General features: G+C 41.1%; 1 protein-coding gene across 2 annotated transcripts in view; it reads left to right on the top strand.

Annotated features, from left to right (window-relative positions):
- Positions 1–5,023: 5,023 nt before the first annotated feature.
- The window catches only part of LOC115106148 (serine/threonine-protein kinase SBK1-like), a 28,939-nt gene continuing 11,590 nt past the window's right edge, over positions 5,024–22,372 (top strand). For both annotated transcript variants that reach the window (XR_010460652.1, XM_029628703.2), the window contains exon 1: positions 5,024–5,280. The gene's annotated coding sequence lies outside the window, so the exon portion shown is untranslated. The remainder of the gene's footprint in view (positions 5,281–22,372) is intronic.

A 22,372-nucleotide genomic window follows, 5' to 3' on the forward strand; every position in this document is an offset into this window, starting at 1 on the left:
ATTTTTTTAATCTGTTTTTTTTTTTAAATCAAATTTTACTGCTTTCATCAGTTACTTGAAGTGAAATAGACTTCCATGTAGTCATGGCTCTATGTAGTACTGTGCACTTCCCATAGTCTGTTATGGACTTGGGGACTCTGAAGAGACCTCTTGTGGCATGTATTGTGGGGTATGCATGGGTGTCTGAGCTGTGTGCCAGTAGTTCAAACAGACAGCTCTGTGCATTCAATATGTCAATACCTCTCATAAATACAAGTAGTGATGAAGTCAATCTCTCCTCCACTTTGAGCTAGGAGAGATTGACATGCATATTATTAATATTAGCCCTCTGTGTACATCCAAGGTCTCAAACTGCCTTAATGTTGCTGCTGATTTTTGTAATTGCTGATTTTGCTGGACTCCAGGAAGAGTAGCTGCTACCTGGGTTGCCTTGGTGTGTTTGACCAAATACAATGCTATTTCTCTGTAAACAAATTAACAACAGAATTCCAGCATGCTTATAGAGAAGGGCACTCAACATGTACTGCACTGACACAAATGACTGATGATTGGTTGAAAGAAATTGATAATAAGAAGATTGTGGGAGCTGTACTATTAGATTTCAGTGCAGCCTTTGATATTATTGACCATAACCTGTTGTTTAAAACACATATATGTTATGGCTTTTCAACCTTTGCCATGTCGTAGATTCAGAGCTATCTTATCTAATAGAACTTGAAGGATTTTCTTTAATGGAAGCACCTCTAATGTCAAACATGTAAAGTGTGGTGTACCGCAGGGCAGCTCTATAGGCTCTCTACTCTTTTCTATTTTTACCAATGACCTGCCACTGGCATTAAACAAAGCATGTATACTGATGATTCAACCTTATACACATCAGCAACCACAGCTAATGAAGTCACAGAAACCCTTAACAAAGAGTTGCAGTCTGTTTTGGAATGGGTGGCCAGTAATAAACTGGTCCTGAACATCTCTAAAACTAAGAGCATTGTATTTTGTACAAATCATTCCCTCAGTTCTAGACCTCAGCTGAATCTGGTAATGAATGGTGTGGCTGTTGAACAAGTTGAGGAGACTAAATTACTTGGCGTTACTTTAGATTGTAAACCGTCAGGGTCAAAACATATAGATTCAATGGTTGTAAAGAAGGGGACAGGTCTAGCTGTAATAAAGAGATGGGGAGAGGTCTGTCTGTAATAAAGAGATGGGGAGAGGTCTAGCTGTAATAAAGAGATGGGGAGAGGTCTGTCTGTAATAAAGAGAAGGGGACAGGTCTAGCTGTAATAAAGAGATGGGGAGAGGTCTGTCTGTAATAAAGAGAAGGGGACAGGTCTAGCTGTAATAAAGAGATGCTCTCTCAAAAAAAGCAAGTTCTGCAGGCTCTAGTTTTGTCTAATCTTGATTATTGTTCAGTCGTGTGGTCCAGTGCTGCAAGGAAAGACCTAGTTAAGCTGCAGCTGGCCCAGAACAGAGCGGCACATTTTGCTCTTCATTGTAATCAGAGGGCTGATATAAATACTATTGATGCCAGTTTCTCTTGGCTAAGAGGAGAGACTGAGTGCATCACTTCTTCTTTTTATAAGAAACATTAATGTGTTGAAAATCCCAAATTGTTTACATAGTCAACTTACACACAGCTCTGACACACACTTATCCCAACAGACATGCCACCAGGGGTCTTTTCACAGTCTCCAAATCCAGAACAAATTCAAGAAAGCGTACAGTATTATTTGGACTCTAATTGCATGGAACTTCCTTCCATCTCATATTGCTCAAATAAACAGCAAACCTGGTTTCAAAAAACAGATAAAGCAACACCTCGCGGGAACAACGCCCCTCCCCTATTTTATTTTGTGTGTATGTATTGATATGTAGGCTACGTGTAAAAAATAAAATAATGTATGTAGTTCTGTTCTTGTCTATTGATGTTCTGTATTATGACATTCTGTATTATGGTTCATGTTTTGTGTTGGACCCCAGGATGAGTAGCTGCTGCTTTTGCAACAGCTAATGGGGATCCTAATACAATTCCTAATGTATTGTGGATGTTCCAATACTGTATAGATTATGTATTGTTCTTATAATATATAGATGCTGTAATGTACTAAATCAAATCAATATTTTATTTGTCACATGCGCCGAATACAACAGGTGTAGCAGACCTTACAGTGAAATGCTTACTTACAAGCCCTTAACCAACAATGCAGTTTGAAGAAAATACCAACAAAAAAAGTAAGAGATAAGAATAACAAATGATTAGAAAAGACAGTAAATAACAAACAATAGCAGAGCTATATACAGGGGGTACCGGCAAATAGTCTGGGTTGTTATTTGCAAATGGTCTGGGTAGTTATTTGATTAGCAGTTCAGGAGTATTATGGCTTGGTGGTAGAAGCTGGTTAGAAGCCTCTTGGACCGAGACTTAGCGCTCCGGTACTGCTTGGCGTGCGGTAGCAGAGAGAACAGTCTACGACTAGGGTGGCTGGTGTCTTTGACAATTTTCAGGGCCTTCCTCTGACACCGCCTGGTATAGAGGTCCTGGATGGCAGGAAGTTTGGCCCCGGTGATGTACTGGGCCATATGCACTACCCTCTGTAGGGTAGTGGCCGAGCAGTTGCCATACTAGGCAGTAATGCAACCCGCCAGGATGCTCTCGATGGTGCAGCTGTAAAACCTTTTGAGGATCTGAGGACCTCTGCCAAATCTTTTCAGTCTCTTGAGGGGGAATAGTTTTTGTCGTGCCCTCTTCACTACTGGCTTGGTGTGCTTGGACCATGTTAGTTTGTTGGTGATGTGGACGCTAAGGAACGTGAAGCTCTCAACCTGCTGCACCACAGCCCCGTCGATAAGAACAGTGTGCGATTTAGGGGCTATTTATAATTTTTTAAATACAAATTACACATCAAATAGTCTAACAATGAGGAAAAAAGTTGTATACTAGAGGATAAATTCAGCCACTATTTATTGTTGAACTCAGGTTTTGTCTGGCTAATAGCCTACACAAATGGGCTGATCTATTAAGGGTACATTAAATTAGGTCTAAATCAAATTAAATCAAACTTGAGACTCCTGAAGTCCTCCTTTTTCGCGTGCAAATGTTTTTACCACGGCTTGTAGGTCCAGGTTGCGGGCCCGACTGTTTTCTATACTGAGTATTGCAAACACATACAGTCTTTCCTGAAACATTGTGCATTATACTGTATGTCCATTGCGCTGCAGACAATTTAAATGTAGTATTGAATGATGCATGCCAAGATATACCAGAGATAAAGGACTGTTGATATTGCAACTACACAACTCAAACGCTTGTTCACCAGTTTGAACGAAAATCACAAACCGCTTTTTTTGTTCAAGCCCTCAAGAACTGTTGTCCGCTAAAAATAGGATAATTTGTTTGCATCTGCAAATGTTTGGCCTGTCCAGTATCCAGACGACCTGTCCTAGAGCTTCCTATACAGTTAATTTCTTTCCGTAATGTGTTGAAGCCGGACAATTAAGGAGAATGAGGCTCAATTAGTATTTGAAGCACTCCGGCTGCCCAGTTTCCCTGACGTTGGTAATCAAGCTGTTTCTACCATCCCTGTAACTGTTGTTTCTGCGGATATCGTTTTCTAAACTAAAACTCATAAAGAACAACATTAGTCTCTCGGTCTGATATGAGCTTTTAAGACACCGGAGTAAGCTCCACTCATTGCACTGGCACGGTTGAAGCCTTGACCACAGCATTTGCTAGCTGATATCCCCCTTATACTTTCATTACTCCTTTTCAAGGCCTGAGGCACTTTTCGGTAACATTCTTGAAGCTCACGAAAGAAACACTTAGCTTCCTAGTACATATGGAAATTGAAAAGGTGAATGAATTAATAACTTTTTGGAAGGTTACTGTCAAAATGATTTATTACATTTAAAAAGAAATAGACATCAATGACAGGTGCTTGGGCCCCCAGAGCTATTGGGCCTGCAAGGGTGTCTGGTATGCCAGTTATGATCTCATACACAATTTTAGGCCCAGCCTTCGGGAACTTTTGGGACTTGACTGTTAGCGCTTGATGGCCTATAGCAGCACCCCAAAAGAATGGAGTTTGGACGAGGCAGGTGAACCTGCAACCACAACACTTCAACAGCATTAGATGCTCTCTAAGCATTACAGGAATACCGCTCTGAATATATACAGCAACACCTCCCCCATAGGCAATCCGTCTCTTCCCCAGATGTTATGTCCTTGTATTGCTACTGCTGTATCATCAAAGGAATCCTCCAAGTGAGTCTCAGAGATGGCCAATATACTGTATGAATGTTATGTGATTTTAGCAAGTTATTGATTTCATGAACCTTATTTACATATATTAATATGAGCATTTTATATTTATTTAGCTTTTTTTCATACCTCACAACGACAGTTTAGTGCACCCGGTACGATTGAATAGTCGCTCTCGTTTCATTCGTCTGCAGTGTTCTGTAAGTACCGGCAAGGTGATAGCAAAGTTCTACTCTAGTGGATGACGTCCTGTTCCTGTATCAGCCTGAACTAAAATGATGGAAAGGAGGAGAGGAAAACACCGTTTGTTACAAGACTATTGTTGTCATACATCCACTGTGCCCCCTTCCTGTAACACCCTGGTGTAGTGGCAAAGCTGGCATTGCTCGAAACAGTACCAATGGTGATGCTGATCATAGCGTTAATAATAGTTTGTCCTAGTCCTAGGCTACTATAAAAATCATATTACTAATTTTGAGATATAGCCCATCACTTTCCACGACTTGAATCCCTTTCATGCCAAAAGCACTCACAGTCCCTCCCAATACCTTCAACAGTCAACCAATAAATTCCCTTCTCATTCCTCCCTTTCCCATTCCCGGTTGTCGCTAATCTGTACGGAGACAGCAAGGACGGTCGCTCCGGTCCTGGCGTGCAGGCAGGGTGCGCTTCTAGGCTTCTACCGATTCTCCACTGCTATTGGTTGAGGCAGAAAAGGGGCTGGAGCTTTGCGTTCCCCGTCTCTCCTCTCAGATCCTCTCATCCAGGAGCGATGCGGAGACAATAGGACTGGAACTAAAGAAGCCTGCGAAAGGGCTAGCGGTCGGCCGAACAGGGAGCATTTACCACTAGACCAGGTGTCAATAGCACAATAAGGAGAATTTGAATGCCGACGGCAAAGATACATTTTTACATCAAACCGTAAAGCTATGCGCTACTGTCATCCTCAAGATTTGTTATTTTTGTATCTGTCTTTTGACTTGGTTGACTTCAGAGCCCTTGCATGTTGGACGGATTGAATGGTGAGTAGCCTATTGCAGAATGAGCAGTGACTGATATTGAATTGTCTAAGTCTAAACAATGAAGAATTATCCGCTGCTGCTGCCGACTGGGTTATGCGCATTTGCCTGGCAGGAGATGCGACTGCTGCTTTCAAGGCTACCACTGCTAGGATACTGCTGCAAGGTGTCTGTCATTTGAAACAATACAGTAGCATTTGCATTTATGTTCTGATTATTGTGTGCATTGACGCCCTGTGACCCGGATGCAATGTCTACTGATTTATATTATGGGCCTGGGTAAATGTGTTCCGGGATCATGCCAGGGCTGTGTAGTGAATAGCTTAATTCAGTATAGCCGATTATTTCTATATATTTTGCCAATATTCACAATGGTTATCTTGATCTGTTGTAGGTTATAGACCTACACTAATGTATGGAAATTAATTCCTTCTCCCAAGTGTTTTCTCTCTCTCCTCGTTCTCTCGCTCTCTCTTTCTCTCTCTCTCTCACACACACACGCACGCACGCACACACGCGCACTGCCAGCAATGATGTGATGCTATGTATTGGCCATTGAGGGGATTTGAAGCCACCGCACGTCCATATTGGCACTGCCCAGTAGAATACATCCTCCATAGGAATGAATGGAATTCTCTAGTATTTCAATTAAATTAAATTAAAGGACAAAATTACATGTATTTAATTATGTTTTTGTTGTGGTGGTGACAGTAACATTAGTAAAATTATACTTTAAGGAAAATGTTTTTATATATGTGTTCATTTTCAATTTTTATGTAATATAATATAATTTAAAATGATTCATTAAGGTGTTTGTAATAGAATAAATAATGAAAAAACAAACGTAGACATTAATACATTTATTTCTATAGCTTCTAAAATATTTTTTTTTTACACTGGTGAGGGAGTGCCAAGATGGAGGCACGGTGGCTTCAACACAGAGCCCCTATTTAATCATCTAGTGTAAAATAAATCATTGACTAAAAGTCACTATCAAATCAAATTGTATTGGTCACATACACATGGTTAGCAGATGTTAATGTGAGTGTAGCGAAATGCTTGTGCTTCTAGTTCTGACAGTGCAGTAATATCTAACAAGTAATCTAACAAATTCACAACAACTACCTTATACACATAATGTAAAGGGATGAATAAGAATATGTACATATAAATATATGGATGAGTGATGGCCGTGCGGCATAGGCAAGATGCAGTAGATGGAATAGAATACAGTATATACATATGAGATGAGTAATGTAGGATATGTAAACATGATAAAAGTAGCGTTATTTAAAGCGACTAGTGATACCTTTATTAAATCCATCTATTAAATGTATTGAAGTGGCCAGAGATTTGAGTCTGCATGTTGGCAGCAGCCACTCTATGTTAGTGGTGGCTGTTTAACAGTCTGATGGCCTTGAGATAGAAACTGTTTTTTAGTCTCTCCGTCCCAGCTTTGATGCACCTGTACTGACCTCGCCTTCTGGATGATAGCGGGGTGAACAGGCAGTGGCTCGGGTGGTTGTTGTCCTTGATGATCTTTTTGACCTTCCTGTGACATCGGGTGGTGTACGTGTCCTGGAGGGCAGGTAGTTTGCCCCCGGTGATGCGTTGTGCAGACCTCACTACCCTCTGGAGAGCCTTACCTTACGGTTGTGGGCGGAGCAGTTGCCGTACCTGGCAGTGATAAAGCCCAACAGGATGCTCTCGATTGTGCATCTGTAGAAGTTTGTGAGTGTTTTAGGTGACAAGCCAAATTTCTTCAGCCTCCTGAGGTTGAAGAGGCCTCATATGGACAGTTTTCCAGTCTCTATTTCCCCCTCTGCCTCATCAGCTCTCTCTCTATTTCCCCCTCTGCCTCATCAGCTCTCTCTCTATTTTCCCCTCTGCCCCATCAGCTCTCTCTCTCTCTATTTGCCCCTCTGCCTCATCATATCTCTCTCTCTCTCTCTCTATTTCCCCCTCTGCCTCATCATATCTCTCTCTCTCTCTCTGCCTCATCAGCTCTTTCTCTATTTCCCCCTCTGCCTCATCAGCTCTCTCTCTCTCTATTTGCCCCTCTGCCTCATCATATCTCTCTCTCTCTCTCTCTCTCTCTCTCTCTCTCTCTCTCTCTCTCTCTCTCTCTCTCTCTCTCACACACACACGCATCATCTCTCTCTCTCTCTCTCTCTCTCTCTCTCTCTCTCTCACATCATCTCTCTCTCTCTCTCTCTCTCTCACATCATCTCTCTCGCTCTCTCTCTCTATTTTCCCCTCTGCCTCATCAGCTCTCTCTCTCTATTTCCACCTCTGACTCGTAAGCTCTCTCTCTCTCTCACTCTCTTTCTATTTACCCCTATAGGCTCTATAACTAATAGGGACACCAGCATTGCCGAGTCTGGCCAGGTTGAGGCAGTTGCCGCGGGCTGCCAAGGCGCTCAGGGTCGGTCCATCAAGCTGTCATAAACAAACCAATCAGATCCAACCTCCGTGTGAGGGCCAGAGGGTAAGGGCAGCGTGAGGACCGAGTCGTAGGCCTGGGCTACAGCTGCACTGTGCAGAGCTCAATGTGATGCAAATGCTGCATCCATAGAAATGATAATGCCTGATATAATATGGGTGTCCTTTACACGGACCAATATGTTCTGTAGCTGGCCTCTAGCGGACACAGAGCTACACTGATTGATCCAACCGCCGGGGTGAAAGCGATAGGCTGCAGCTGCACTGTGTCAGGAGAAAGTGAAACAGTGGAAATTGAACATGTCACTCACCCACTGACTGGCTGACCGCTGGGAGGGAGTTGATTGAAGTCATCATGACATTGAAATGGAACTGTCTCTCTTGATATTTGAAGGACGTAGCTCCAGAGACAGTCCAATGAATATGATATCCTCCAGAGATGGTGGACAGAAAATTATCCAATGTTCAATTTAACACCGAGTGCTACAGCTGCAATATGTACCTTTTTTTGTTCAACCCGACCAAATTCACATAGAAAATATGTGTTTTAGATCTGTCATTCTCAAAGAAAGCAAGTCTAAGAAGCGGTAAGATCTCTTCTATGTGCTCTATTTCTATGCTTCCCGTTCATAAGTTTTACTTTTACTTTTCGTACACCAGCTTCAAACAGCTGCAAACACAATATGTTTGTTTATGGAACAGATATTTCACAGCGGTTTAGATAGGTACAATGACTCTGTACACTATACTTGCTTGTTTTGTGTCACTCGCATATTTCCCAGCATGCTCTATTACAGATAGAGTTTAAGAATTGTTTGTTTCATTATCTATGTTTTTGCATGTACATTGATGAATTGATCTTGTGCTTTTCAAATATAAATGACATACATTTTCTAAACTAACCATTACTGAAATGGTTGTTCCAGTTTAGATGGTCTAGATCACATATGTCAGAGTCAAGGCCCGCGGGCCACATCCGGCCCGCAAGAAGGTTTTTTACGGCCCCTGGGATGATCTTGATTTATTATTAGAACCGGCCCGCAGCAAGCCGGCAGCCCGCAGATCTTTTACACGCACCAATACTACATTTCCCACAATGCAAAGGTGACGCACCGAGCAGTAGGCTGCTTCATTTCAATATTTATTGGCACAGCAGTCGTCAGCATCACAGTAAAATTAACTTTCAGATACCCATCAAAAATGGCAAAACGGAAGGTGGATACTGAGAACCGGGGGTTTCAAACAAGGTGGGAGTCGGAGTATATGTTCACGAAGGTAGCTGGAAAACCTGTGTGTCTTCTGTGTGGAGAAAGTGTGGCGGTACTGAAAGAGTATAATCTGAGACGACATTATGAAACGAAACACGCGGACAAAAACAAGAATATGGACATGGAACAAAGGCTACAAAAGGCAGAGGAATTAAAACGAGGCCTCAAATCTCGACAGGCTCTGTTCAAAAAAGCCAAATCACAAGGCCAGGCTGCTGTCAAGGCCAGTTTTATTTTGGCAGAAGAGATCGCTAAATCAGCCCGGCCATTTACGGAGGGGATTTCATCAAAAACTGCATGATTAAAGTTTGTGACGAAGTTTGCCCAGAAAAAAGGCAACTCTTTTTAAATGTGAGTCTGAGCAGAAACACCATTGCCGAGAGAGTAGACCAGTTGTCCATCAATCTAAAAGAGCAGCTTGTGAAAAAGGGAAAAGATTTTATTGCATATTCCTTGGCTGTGGATGAGAGCACCGACATTTCTGACATTGCCCAGTTGTCAATTTTCATCCGCGGAGTGGACTCCAACCTAAGCGTGACAGAGGAGTTTTTGGCTTTACGTCCTATGCATGGCACAACTACGGGGCATGATTTGTATGAAGAGGTGTCAAGATGTGTAAATGAGATGGAGCTGCCTTGGGAAAAACTCGTGGGTTTGACAACCGACGGAGCACCTGCGATGTGTGGACACAGGAGCGGACTGGTGGCGAAGATACGGGAAAAGATGCAAGAGGAAAACGCGACAGGTGAGCTGACAGCTTATCATTGTATCATACACCAGGAAGCGTTGTGCGGTAAAGCCTTGAAAATGGAGCATGTAATGAGCATCATCACGCGCACAGTTAACTTTATCAGAGCCAAAGGTTTGAATCACCGCCAGTTCAAGGCATTTCTGACGGAGTTAGAAACGGAGCATGGTGATTTGCCTTATCACACAGAGGTGCGATGGCTAAGCCAGGGAAAGGTGCTTCAAAGATGTTTCGAGCTTCGTGAGGAGATTTGTCTGTTCTTGGACAGCAAAGGGAAAGACACAACACAACTCCGAGACGAAATGTTTCTGTGTGAAATGGCTTTTCTGTGTGACATTACGAGTCATCTGAATGCAATAAACTTGCAGCTGCAGGGTCGGGATCGTGTCATCTCTGATATGTACAGTACAGTGAAGGCATTTAAAACCAAACTGACTCTGTGGGAGACGCAGATGCGGAAAGAAAATTTGAGCCACTTTCCCAGCTGCCAGACCATGAAAGAGAAGCTCTCTACCAGTGCGTTCCCGAGCACACAGTTGGCTGATAAAATAGGTATGCTTGCCGCTGACTTTCGACGCCGATTTGCTGACTTTGAAGCACAAAAAGCAGGTTGGAACTGCTCGGTAACCCATTTGCTGTTGACGTGGAAAGCTCACCACCAAACCTCCAAATGGAGTTGATTGACCTCCAATGCAATGATGCACTGAGGGCAAAATATGCGGCAGTGGGTGCTGCGGAGTTCGCCCGTTTCCTCCCCGGCACAATGCCCCAGCTGCGCATCCAGGCTGCTCAAACGTTGTCTATGTTTGGCAGCACATACCTGTGTGAACAACTGTTTTCTTTGATGAACCTGAACAAAACATCACACAGAAGTCGACTTACTGCTGAACACCTCCACTCAATTCTGAGGATTTCTTCAGCTCAGAGCCTTACCCCGAACATTGATGAACTTGTGGAAAAGATGGGACACCACCAAGTATCACCCTCAACCTCAAACAAGTGAACATTACTGTGCAATCACATATTTAGAGTTTTTACTCAGTTCAAGTTTAAAAGTTAAAATTTAATATTTGTTTTCACTGCATGTTACTTCTCCTTAAACAAAGTGTTGTTTTTCATTAATAGATTTTTGCACTTTATTTTTTTGTATTTCAATCCAATTATATTTTAAAAATATTTCAGTTGAGTGGATGATAGAAAATTGCTATTATTGTTTTTTCTTTGAAGTAAATTTAGCCCACTTTTGCTAAAATAGAAAATATAGTCTACTGATGGTGCCTTGAATACCGGTTTCTTTCATTTAATGTTCATGTTATGGGGATATTTATATAAAGGAAATTTGTCTTTTGTGTCTGTTGAAAATTAAAGATTACTGACAGAGCCATAAGAAAATATTGCTTTATTTATCTGATCATATTGTAATATATTTGTTAGGTTTTCAGTAGGTTCAATTAGGTTCACTAGACTATATGCGTCATTTAAAAAATTTTCAATGAACATTCGAACAGTCCGGCCCTCGTCTTGTAGCTGATTTTTTTATTTGGCCCTCCGTCCATTTGACTTTGACACCCCTGGTCTAGATAGTCTAATTTTTCAGTCTTTTTAACCCTGGCAGTCATTCTGATTGCAGGTTGTAACATTTTCTAAACTAACCATTACTGTTTGTTTGGCTGGATTTCAATCGGAATTATACATCACTTTGTAAATATGCATAATGTGAGAGGTTGCATAAATTACCCAATATGTTGAATTGTTTGGATTACCCGGAAATGGGTTCATTTGAAAATCAATTGGGATTGTATTCACTTTCATGCTGGGTTGACCAAGCAGCTGGTTGTTTTTTAACGCTATCCATAGGTTATTTTCAGGAGGTGTGGTTTGTTAGTGGCTTGGTTTTTATATTGTTATTTTTGGCCACCCGTGAAAATGTAAATCCTGTTGATCATGCTAAGTTTGTACACTGCAATGTTATATTGTCCTTGAATATTAATGCAAATTACATATTTTAATATGATAATTTTAACATATTGCAACAAAGTGGTTACTATCCCATTTGTGGTATCACATTGGAATCTTCACACATTTTTATGGAACTAAAACATTTCTATAAGCTTCATTAAAGCTACAAAAGTGTTAGTGTTTGACCATAATATGTGACAATAATTCAAAAGAACAGATGAACCGGAATGACATTTACCCTCACGGGTTGCCATAAAGGACTGAAAGCCACACCCCTACTAAGCCAAGCCTCTACTGGTTCATATCTCAATAACCCAGCATCAACGAACCAACCTTGCTCTTTTTAAAAAACAACCCAACTAAGTGACCAAATGCCTGCAACCCAGCAGTTGGGTCAGCTAAGCAACCCAGTATATTTTAGTGTAAGCCCTCAAAATAAGGACTATGAAATACATATTGTATTGTACTAAAGGTCCTAAACAGTCATTCTGAAAAGTACTTTTTCTCTCATGGCTAACTACCAGGAAGTTTGAAAAGACAGGCTGAGTGGGCGGGGAGCTAATATTCATGAGCTCACCTTGACTGACAGCTCTTTGAAACGCCTATGTTAAGCAACTCGGATGCAGTGAGCAGTGTTGTTGTAAAATCATCTCAAGCACATTTGGTGATAAACAAATATATCTTTCCTTTGGCATGTCTCTTGTGATGCGGTTCACAGCAGCACTGATGGATGTAATGATTTGACAACTGCGTCAGAGTTTGAACGACCCTTTCCACCCTTTTGCTCCACGCTGGCCGAAGACCTAGCTAGCCAGGAACTAGCTAACACCAGACACAGATGAAGACCTAGCTAGCCAGTAACTATCCTACACCAGACACAGATTAAGACCTAGCTGGAGAGTAACTAGCTAACACCAGACACAGATGAAGACCTAGCTAGCCAGTAACTATCCTTCACCAGACACAGCGGAAGACCTAGCTGGAGAGTAACTAGCTAACACCAGACACAGATGAAGACCTAGCTAGCCAGGAACTAGCTAACACAAAATGGGGACAAAATGGCACCGTACAGAGGACACTGTGTTTCAGCGAGCTCCCGTGGCATTCGTAAATGTATATTTTTACATTAATCTCCAAGCTTGAAAAAGTGGCAGAATTGGCTAAATAAGTTATCCTACAATGAATCTTGACGGCTATTTCTCAAAAATCTCCGACAACATGCCCAACAGAACTACTAAGAACTTGACCAAAACCACCATCCCTGTAGATGTGCAGGAGGAGCTAGCTAACGTTAGCGAAGCTAAAACCATTGCGGATCCAGGCACCTGGTGATTCAAAAGATGACTGATAACATTACTAAAGTGATCAATGTTAAGATAAGAACGGTCTTGGAAGCAATAGCAGGCCATTCAGCTGAACTACAGAAGAAGAATTGCTACAGTGGAAACTTCAACTACATCTATGGACACTAAGATAAAAGCACTTGAGAAACAGGTGCGCGAAATGGCGGAGCACATTGACGACTTGGATAATCGAGGACGCAGATGCAATAATCGAGGACGCAGATGCAATTCTGAACGTGTCCCTTCAGAATTTTCACAACACGTGGGACTCCCGAAAAATTCTGAAGGGACACATTCAGTAAAGTTTTTTGAGGAATGGATCCCTGGCTACCTACAAATGGACACTAAGGCTGGTCATGTGAAGCTGGACAGAGCCCATCACTCTCAAGCACCAATACCCGGTCCCAATCAGCTCCCACGGCCAGTGGCTATAAAGTCCCAAAACTTCACCGACAAGCAACGCGTCATGGATGCGGCTCGAAAAATTAGCTCTGATGGTAGTCAACGTAAAGGTCCAAAGGTCTCATTCTTCAATGATTATTCTACAGCGGTTGTACGAAGACGCAAAGCGAAGGCTCGACTCAAGAGAAGAAGATGGACTACGCACTGCTGTACCCGGCCACATTGAAGATTATGGTCAAGGGATCACCTAAAAAACTCTACACACCCGAAGAGGCTGCTGCGTTTATTGACTCTCTCGGGTAAATAACTTTAAGCTGCACCTCCGCAGCATTGGATAACTTTTTAATTAATTCATGAAACAGTGGTGTGAGTTCTCACTTGCTCCGCTTCAGTAATATTCATATCTTTATTATTTTTCTTGCTAAAGTAACTGCCTCTATAACTCAGGCTGAGATATGTGTGAATCTATATTGGTGCCCAGGCTTGGTTTTAGGTGGAAGAGCCTCAATCTTCTTCTAATTGATTTTAATTTCCATATATATATAAAGGATGAGGCTATTGAGTGGCAATGCAGACTTAAGAGTCTACATTGGAGAGTTGAAATCCTCTGCAATGTTAGCTAGTGAATCTTTACATGTTTCCTTTTTGGGTTTAGTATAGTTCGAGTTCAGGGTTCATATCGTTTGTTTATGCTCGGTGAGATAGGAAAGAGTTCCACACATGGAAAAAGGTACCACCCCACTTTTACAGTAAGATTCAGTCTGGATATTGATTGGTCAAAGTGCAGTGGCAGGTAACCGACTGCGTGTATGTACATGGAACATTAGAGGGAGCCATAACCCCATTAAAAGGAAGAAGGTAGTGTTTTTTTGAAAAAATAAAAGGTATTTCTAGACTTTTCAGAATTAAACTCGGACACTGCAGTGGTTGGAGGAGATTTTAACTGCTTGTTGAACCCCCTTATTGATAAGTTTCCCAGCGGTATAGCTTCACTCTCTCCTCAAGCTAAGTCACTTAAAGCTATTTGTCATGATCTGGGGTATTTTTTATTTTATTTTACCAGGCAAGTCAGTTAAGAACACATTCTTATTTTCAATGACGGCCTGGGAACAGTGGGTTAACTGCCTGTTCAGGGGCAGAACGACAGATTTCTACCTTGTCAGCTCGGGGGTTTGAACTCGCAACCTTCCGGTTACTAGTCCAACGCTCTAACCACTAGGCTACCCTGGAGAACTTTTCATCCCTCCAACAGAGAGTTTACTTTTTTCTCTGCACCTCATGGATGTCAGACTAGAATAAATTACTTTTTTATGCCCGGGATGTCTTTGGAGTCTGTTTTATCCACTAGAATGGGAAGCATAGTCATATCTGATCATGCTGAGGTGATCCTGGACATAAAATTCAACGGGGCATTCAATCGGTCAAGACATTGAATACAACCATTCTTAAAGACCGTACATTCACATCAAATTTTATTACAGAGTTTAAAGCATTTTTCTCTATTAACTCTCAATCAACAGACAACCCCTCGCTCCTTTGGGAAACCTGTAAAGCGTACGCCAGGGGTCTGATTATGTCATTCACAGCCACTAAGAGACGGAAAAAGCGTGAAAAGCAAAAAACTTTAGAGTGTGAATTAGGAACTAAAGAGAAGGACTACATTAAAACGCCCACTCCTGCCCTATGAAAGGAAATATCAGTCATTAGATCAACGTTAGACTCTCTCCTAACACAGGACGCTGAAAAGAAAACGAGATTTGTCAGGCAAAAGCTATATGAACATGGCGATAAGCCAGGAAAGTACTTGGCGTACCTAGCTAAAAAGAGAGCTGACTCTCAGTCAATTGCTACTATTACTGATTCTGATGGCAATCATTTATATGAAAATATAAATTGATAAATGACTAATTTAAGACATTTTATGCAAACCTTTATGCCTCAGAACTGCCAAATGATGCACCCAAATTAACTTGTTGCTCCTACCCTCTACTTTTTTGAACATTTTGTTAAAAATCGCGCAACATTTCAGCGCCCTGCTACTCATGCCAGGAATATAGTACGTTCATATGGTTAGAATGTGTGGATAGAAAACACTCTGACGTTTTTAAAACTGGTTAAATCACGACTGTGGCTATAACATAACGTGCGTTACATCGGAAAGCGCAGGAAAACCTGATCACAGAAAATGGAAATAAATATCCTTGCACCACTTCCAGCAATTGTTCACAGTGAGCCGAATTAGATAAGACCGAGGATTCAACTCCCACAGCATCCCCATGTTGTCTAGAGTCTTGTGAATTGAATCATCTTTGATTCTTGGTTGAACCGAATCAGGGGAACCACTTACCTCCAGTCTCCGCCCAGATCATTTGGAAGAGCTCTCTCGTGAAATTTTTTTCCAAGACGACAGCTAATGATTTTTACATCGCCTCCTGATGATTTTTATCGCTTATTAACGTTTACTAATACCTAAAGTAGCATTACAAACGTATTTCGAAGTGTTTTGTGAAAGTTTATCGTCTACTTTTTGAATTAAAAAAAATGACGTTACGTTGTGAAATCGCTGTTTTTTTCGTTTATCACACAGTCTACATATAAAGATATCTTGGCTTTATATGGCCCGATTTAATCGAAATAAAGACCCAATAGTGTTTATGGGACATCTAGGAGTGCCAACAAAGAAGATGGTGAAAGGTAATGACTGTTTTCTATTTTATTGTGCGGTTTGTGTAACGCCGAAATGCAAATTATTTTGTTTACGTCCCCTGCTGTGCTTTTGTGTTGTAGTGTATTGGTGCATGCTATCAGATAATAGCTTCTCATGCTGTCGCCGAAAAGCATTTTAAAAATCTGACTTGTTGCCTGGATTCACAACGAGTGTAGCTTTAATTCGATACCCTGCATGTGTATTTTAATGAACGTTTGAGTTTTAACTAATACTAATAGCATTTAGCGTATTACATTTGCATTTCCAGAGCTCTAGTTGGGACGCAAGCGTCCTGAGTAGAGGGAAGAGGTTAATGGAGAACTTATTTTCTAAGATTGAGCTCCCTACTATCTCCGAAGAACAGAGGTCTCTCCTTAATGCCCCTATTACAGAGGAAGAGATAATGTTCGCAATTAAGAATCTGCAAAATGGTAAGGTCCCAGGACCAGACGGGTTTTGTAGTGAGTTCTATAAAGAGTTCCATGGCCTGATCCTTGAGCCATTGCGTGATATGTTTAACCACTCATTTTCAAATGACCAGCTCCCTCAAATGCTGAGAGAAGCCAACATATCACTTATTCTCAAAAAGGGAAAATGTCCAGTCTTGTTCCTCATACAGACCAATTTCCCTTCTGAATGTGGATAGAAAATTGCTTTCTAAAATTCTAGCCACAAGATTAGAGGACTCACTGCCACTAATCGTGAAAGGAGACCAAACTGGCTTCATTAAGGGCCGTAAGTCATGCAACAATGTCAGGCGTCTTCTTAATGTAATTCAAGCCTACCAACAAAGTGCTATGGATGGTCTTGTGCTCTCCCTAGATGCTGAGAAAGCATTTGATCGTGTGGAGTGGTCTTACCTATTCTTTGCTCTAAATACATTTGGTCTAGGGGACAACTTTATAAAATGGGTGAAAGTTATATATGATGATCCTCAGGCTGCTGTCCTGACTAATGGGCTAAGGTCAAATAGCTTCTCTATATACAGAGGTACCAGACAGGGCTGTCCTTTGTCCCCTCTCCTATTTGCACTCGTTATGGAACCACTGGCCGAGGCCATCAGGGTAACGCCTGCTATACAGGGGCTGCTCATTGGTGAGGTTCACCATAAAATAAGCTTGTATGCTGATGATGTCCTGATATTCATCTCTAGTCCCAAGACTTCAAATACATCTCTTATTAATATTATTGAATTATTCAGGGAATTCTCAGGCTACAAGATTAACTTAACTAAATCAGAGGCTATGCCACTTGGTAACCTTTGTACACTCTGCACCTAATACTTCTCCCCCTTCCCTTTTAAATGGTTTCCCTCAGGTTTTATGTATCTGGGTATATTTGTAACTCCTAAATTCCAGCAAATGTACAAAGCCAATTTTGCTCCTTTGTTTGATACAATAAGACAGGATCTGGAGCGCTGGAACTCTCTCCCGATTTCATGGTTGGGTAGAATATCCCTCTTGAAAATGAACATTTTCCCTAGACTACTTTACCCAATCCAAATGATCCCAGTATTACTCTCCAATAAGGTAATAAAGGATGTAAATGGATGGCTAAGTTCCTTTATATGGAGTAAACGCAAGCCAAGACTTAAGATGGCAATATTGCAGCTGCCAAGTTCTATGGGCGGCTTGGACCTGCCCAATATCAGATTCTATCAGTGGTGTGCTCACCTATGTTATATTTCTGACTGGATCACAAACGATGACTCCTCTATTTGGTTAGATATTGAGACTTCTCTTTCAAAATACCCCTTACAGGATCTTTTATTTTTTTGAAGTTTCAAGTCTGTAGAAGATCAATGCAATAGAAGATCACTGCAATAATTACACGCTCTGAATCTATTACATTTAACACACTCGAAGTATGGAGGTCAGTTCAACGCTTCCTGGGAAGGTCCAAACTAACCTCTGCTCTTACCCCAATTCTTAACAACCCAGATTTCAGTCCAGGATTGCTGGATGCTGGCTTTAACTTTTGGCTTAATAAGGGCATACGCAGACTAAATTACTTATTTGCTAAGATTTTATTGTCATTTGAGCAGATGGTCGAGAAATATCCCAAAGCAGGACTTTTTCCGCTTCCTACAAGTAAGACATTATATTCTGAAGAGCACCACCTTAATTGGTAACCCTGATATGTCTGTCATTGAAATAATGCTTTTTTTCCCACAAAGGAAAATGTCTGTAAGTCTGTTTTATGATGCTTTAAGGTCCTTTTCTGCTGTGAACACACAGAGGGTGAAACAAGTGTGGGAGAAATAATTGTATGTTACTATTGACGAAGAAATGTGGGAGGACTTTTTGAGATATGAAAAAACAATATCCATATGTAATCGTACTAGAGCAATCCAATTAAGAATAATACACAGATTGCATATATCCCCAAATCGCAGACATGCTTTTAGCCCCACTTCCTCCTCTCTTCAGTGTCTTAAATGCAAAACTGATACAGTCACCCTAACACATTGTTTATGGTCATGTACCAAAATACAATGATACTGCTCTGGTGTTCTGCAAGAAATTGAAAAGATCCTAGGGGTTGATCTAGAATTGGACCCAGTTTCTTTACTGTTGGGTCTCCCTAGTAGGCATGTTACTTCTGTGGGTAAGAGGAGAACTTTTACAACATTCTTACCTTCGCAGGGAGGAAAAACATCCTTTTACAGTGGATTAGTCATAAGGTTCCTTCTATTAAAGATTGACATAATATACTATTTGAATGGGTGCCTCTGGAATATCTGACATGTACATTGCATTCTAAAACAGATCAGTTCTACAAAGTATGGGAACCTTATCTAAATTACCTAGAACCTGAGGTATCAGCTATTACGCTGCAAGGATTCTCTTAGAATGGTGGGGATCTATGTATTTCAGAATTACACTGTATGTTCCATGTGTGGAACCTAACTTCTTGGTTTAAACTGAGCTTTTTTGTTTAATTTCTGTTTGTAAGTTTGTTTAAAATGTATGTATTGAGAGGCAATGATGGGGATGAGAGAAGCACCGAGCGGGAAGAGGAAAATGGTGTATGTATGTATATGTTTTTATTTTATCTTTATTTAACTAGGCAAGTCAGTTAAGAACAAATTCTTATTTTCAATGACGGCCTAGGAACAGCGGATTAACAGCTTGTTCAGGGGCAGAACGACAGATTTGTACCTTGTCAGCTCGGGGATTTGAACTTGCAACCTTCCAATGCTACCCTGCCGCCTATATATATATATATATATACGCAGGTATGTGTAAGTGAGTGCTGTTTTTTGTTGCTTTGTCTCTGTTGTTGTATCTCTTAATATGGGTGAAAATGGTGAAATTCCAATAAAAATACTATTACAAAAAACTAAAGAAAACCCTCTGAGTTCTATTAGATGGATGTGAATCTACGATATTGCTCTGAATCTACGATATGGCTCTGAATCTACGATATGGCTCTGAATCTACGATATGGCTCTGAATCTACGATATGGCTCTGAATCTACAATATGGCTCTGAATCTACGATATGGCTCTGAATCTACGATATGGCTCTGAATCTACGATATGGCTCTGAATCTACAATATGGCTCTGAATCTACGATATGGCTCTGAATCTACGACAATATGGCTCTGAATCTACAATATGGCTCTGAATCTACGATATGGCTGTGAATCTACGATATGGCTCTGAATCTACGATATGGCTCTGAATCTACTCTGAATCTACGATATGGCTCTGATATGGCTCTGAATCTACAATATGGCTCTGAATCTACGATATGGCTCTGAATCTACGATATGGCTCTGAATCTACGATATGGCTGTGAATCTACGATATGGCTCTGAATCTACGATATGGCTCTGAATCTACGATATGGCTCTGAATCTACGATATGGCTCTGAATCTCTGAATCTACGATATGGCTCTGAATCTGGCTCTGAATCAATATGGCTGTGAATCCACGATATGGCTCTGAATCTACAACATGGCTCTGTGAATCTACATTATGGCTCTGAATCTACATTATGGCTCTGAATCTATGGCTGTGAATCTACAATATGGCTGAATCCATCTGTGAATCTACGATATATGGCTCTGAATCTACGATATGGCTCTGAATCTACGATATGGCTCTGAATCTACAATATGGCTCTGAATCTACGATATGGCTCTGAATCTACGATATGGCTCTGATGGCTCTGAATCTACTCTGATATATGGCTCTGAATCTACGATATGGCTCTGAATCTACGAATATGGCTCTGAATCTACGGCTCTGAATCTATATGGCTGCTCTGAATATGGCTCTGAATCTACATATGGCTGTGAATCTACGATATGGCTCTGAATCTACGATATGGCTCTGAATCTACAATATGGCTCTGAATCTACGGCTGTGAATCTGGCTCTGAATCTACTCTGAATCTATGGCTCTGAATCTACGATATGGCTGTGAATCTACATATGGCTCTGAATCTACGATATGGCTCTGAATCTACTCTGAATCTATGGCTCTGAATCTACGATATGGCTCTGAATCTACTGTGAATCTACGATATGGCTCTGAATCTACGATATGGCTCTGAATCTCTGACGATATGGCTCTGAATCTACAATATGGCTCTGAATCTCTACGATATGGCTCTGAATCTACGATATGGCTCTGAATCTACAATATGGCTCTGAATCTACGATGGCTCTGAATGGGCTCTGAATCTACGATATGGCTGTGAATCTACGATATGGCTCTGAATCTACATCTCTGAATCGATATGGCTCTGAATCTATGAATCTCTGAATCAATCTACGATGGCTCTGAATCTACGATATAATCTACATATGGCTCTGAATCTACAACATGGCTCTGAATCTAAGATATGGCTCTGAATCTACAACATGGCTCTGAATCTACATTATGGCTCTGAATCTACATTATGGCTCTGAATCTACGATATGGCTCTGAATCTACAACATGGCTCTGAATCTACTCTGAATCTATGGCTCTGAATCTACGAATCTACATTATGGCTCTGAATCTACATTATGGCTCTGAATCTACGGCTCTGAATCTATGGCTGAATCTACGAATCTCTGAATCGAATCATGGCTCTGAATCTACGATATGGCTGTGAATCTACGATATGGCTGTGAATCTACGAATATGGCTGTGAATCTACGATATGGCTGTGAATCTACGATATGGCTCTGAATCTACGATATGGCTGTGAATCTACGATATGGCTGTGAATCTACGATATGGCTGTGAATCTACGACATGGCTCTGAATCTACGATATGGCTGTGAATCTACGATATGGCTGTGAATCTACATTATGGCTCTGAATCTACGATATGGCTGTGAATCTACGATATGGCTGTGAATCTACGATATGGCTGTGAATCTATGGCTGTGAATCTACGACATGGCTCTGAATCCACGATATGGCTGTGAATCTACGACATGGCAGAGGTTGAAATGCCATAAGACATACGTTCTTGTCAACAACAAGTTATGGTCAATAATATCAAAGGCTGCACTGAAATCTAACAGTACAGCTCCCACAATCCTTTTATTATCAATTTGTTTCAACCAATCATCAGTCATTTGTGTCAGTGCAGTACATGTTGAGCGCCCTTCTCTATAAGCATGCTGAAAATCTGTTATTCATTTGTTTACAGAGTAATAGCATTGTATTTGGTCAACCCCAATTTTTTCCAACAGTTTGCTAAGAGATGGCAGTAAGCTTATAGGTCTGCTGTTACAACCAGTAAAGTCTGCGTTACCACTCTTGAGTAGCATAATGACTTTGGCTTCCCTCCAGGCCTGAGGACAAAGCCTTTCCTCTAGGCTCAGATTAAAGATATGACAGATAGGAGTGGTTATAGAGTCAGCTACCATCCTCAGTAGCTTTCCATCTAAGTTGTCAATACAGTTTTTCAATTCCTCATCAATCTATGGAGCCTTAACAGTTGTAACAGTATGTTTTTTAACAGGTGCATGTTTATCAATAATCGGAAGAAGCAATTTCATCAATTTCAGTGTCTGGATGCTTGACAGCTCTGGGTGGCACTTGACAGCTTTGGCTGGTTATTGGCTGAGCACCCAGGAAGTGTTGTATGAGGCAGGAAGTCTGGCATTAGCCCATCTGTCTGTCTGCGGCATCATTAAAATGATTACTGGCAGTTTTGGTTTCTATGGCATTGCCATGATAACAACAACAGTCTATTTTGTATGTCCACTGCACCAAA

This window comes from Oncorhynchus nerka, linkage group LG23 (assembly GCF_034236695.1).
Source record: "Oncorhynchus nerka isolate Pitt River linkage group LG23, Oner_Uvic_2.0, whole genome shotgun sequence".
NCBI classification, from domain to species: domain Eukaryota; kingdom Metazoa; phylum Chordata; class Actinopteri; order Salmoniformes; family Salmonidae; genus Oncorhynchus; species Oncorhynchus nerka.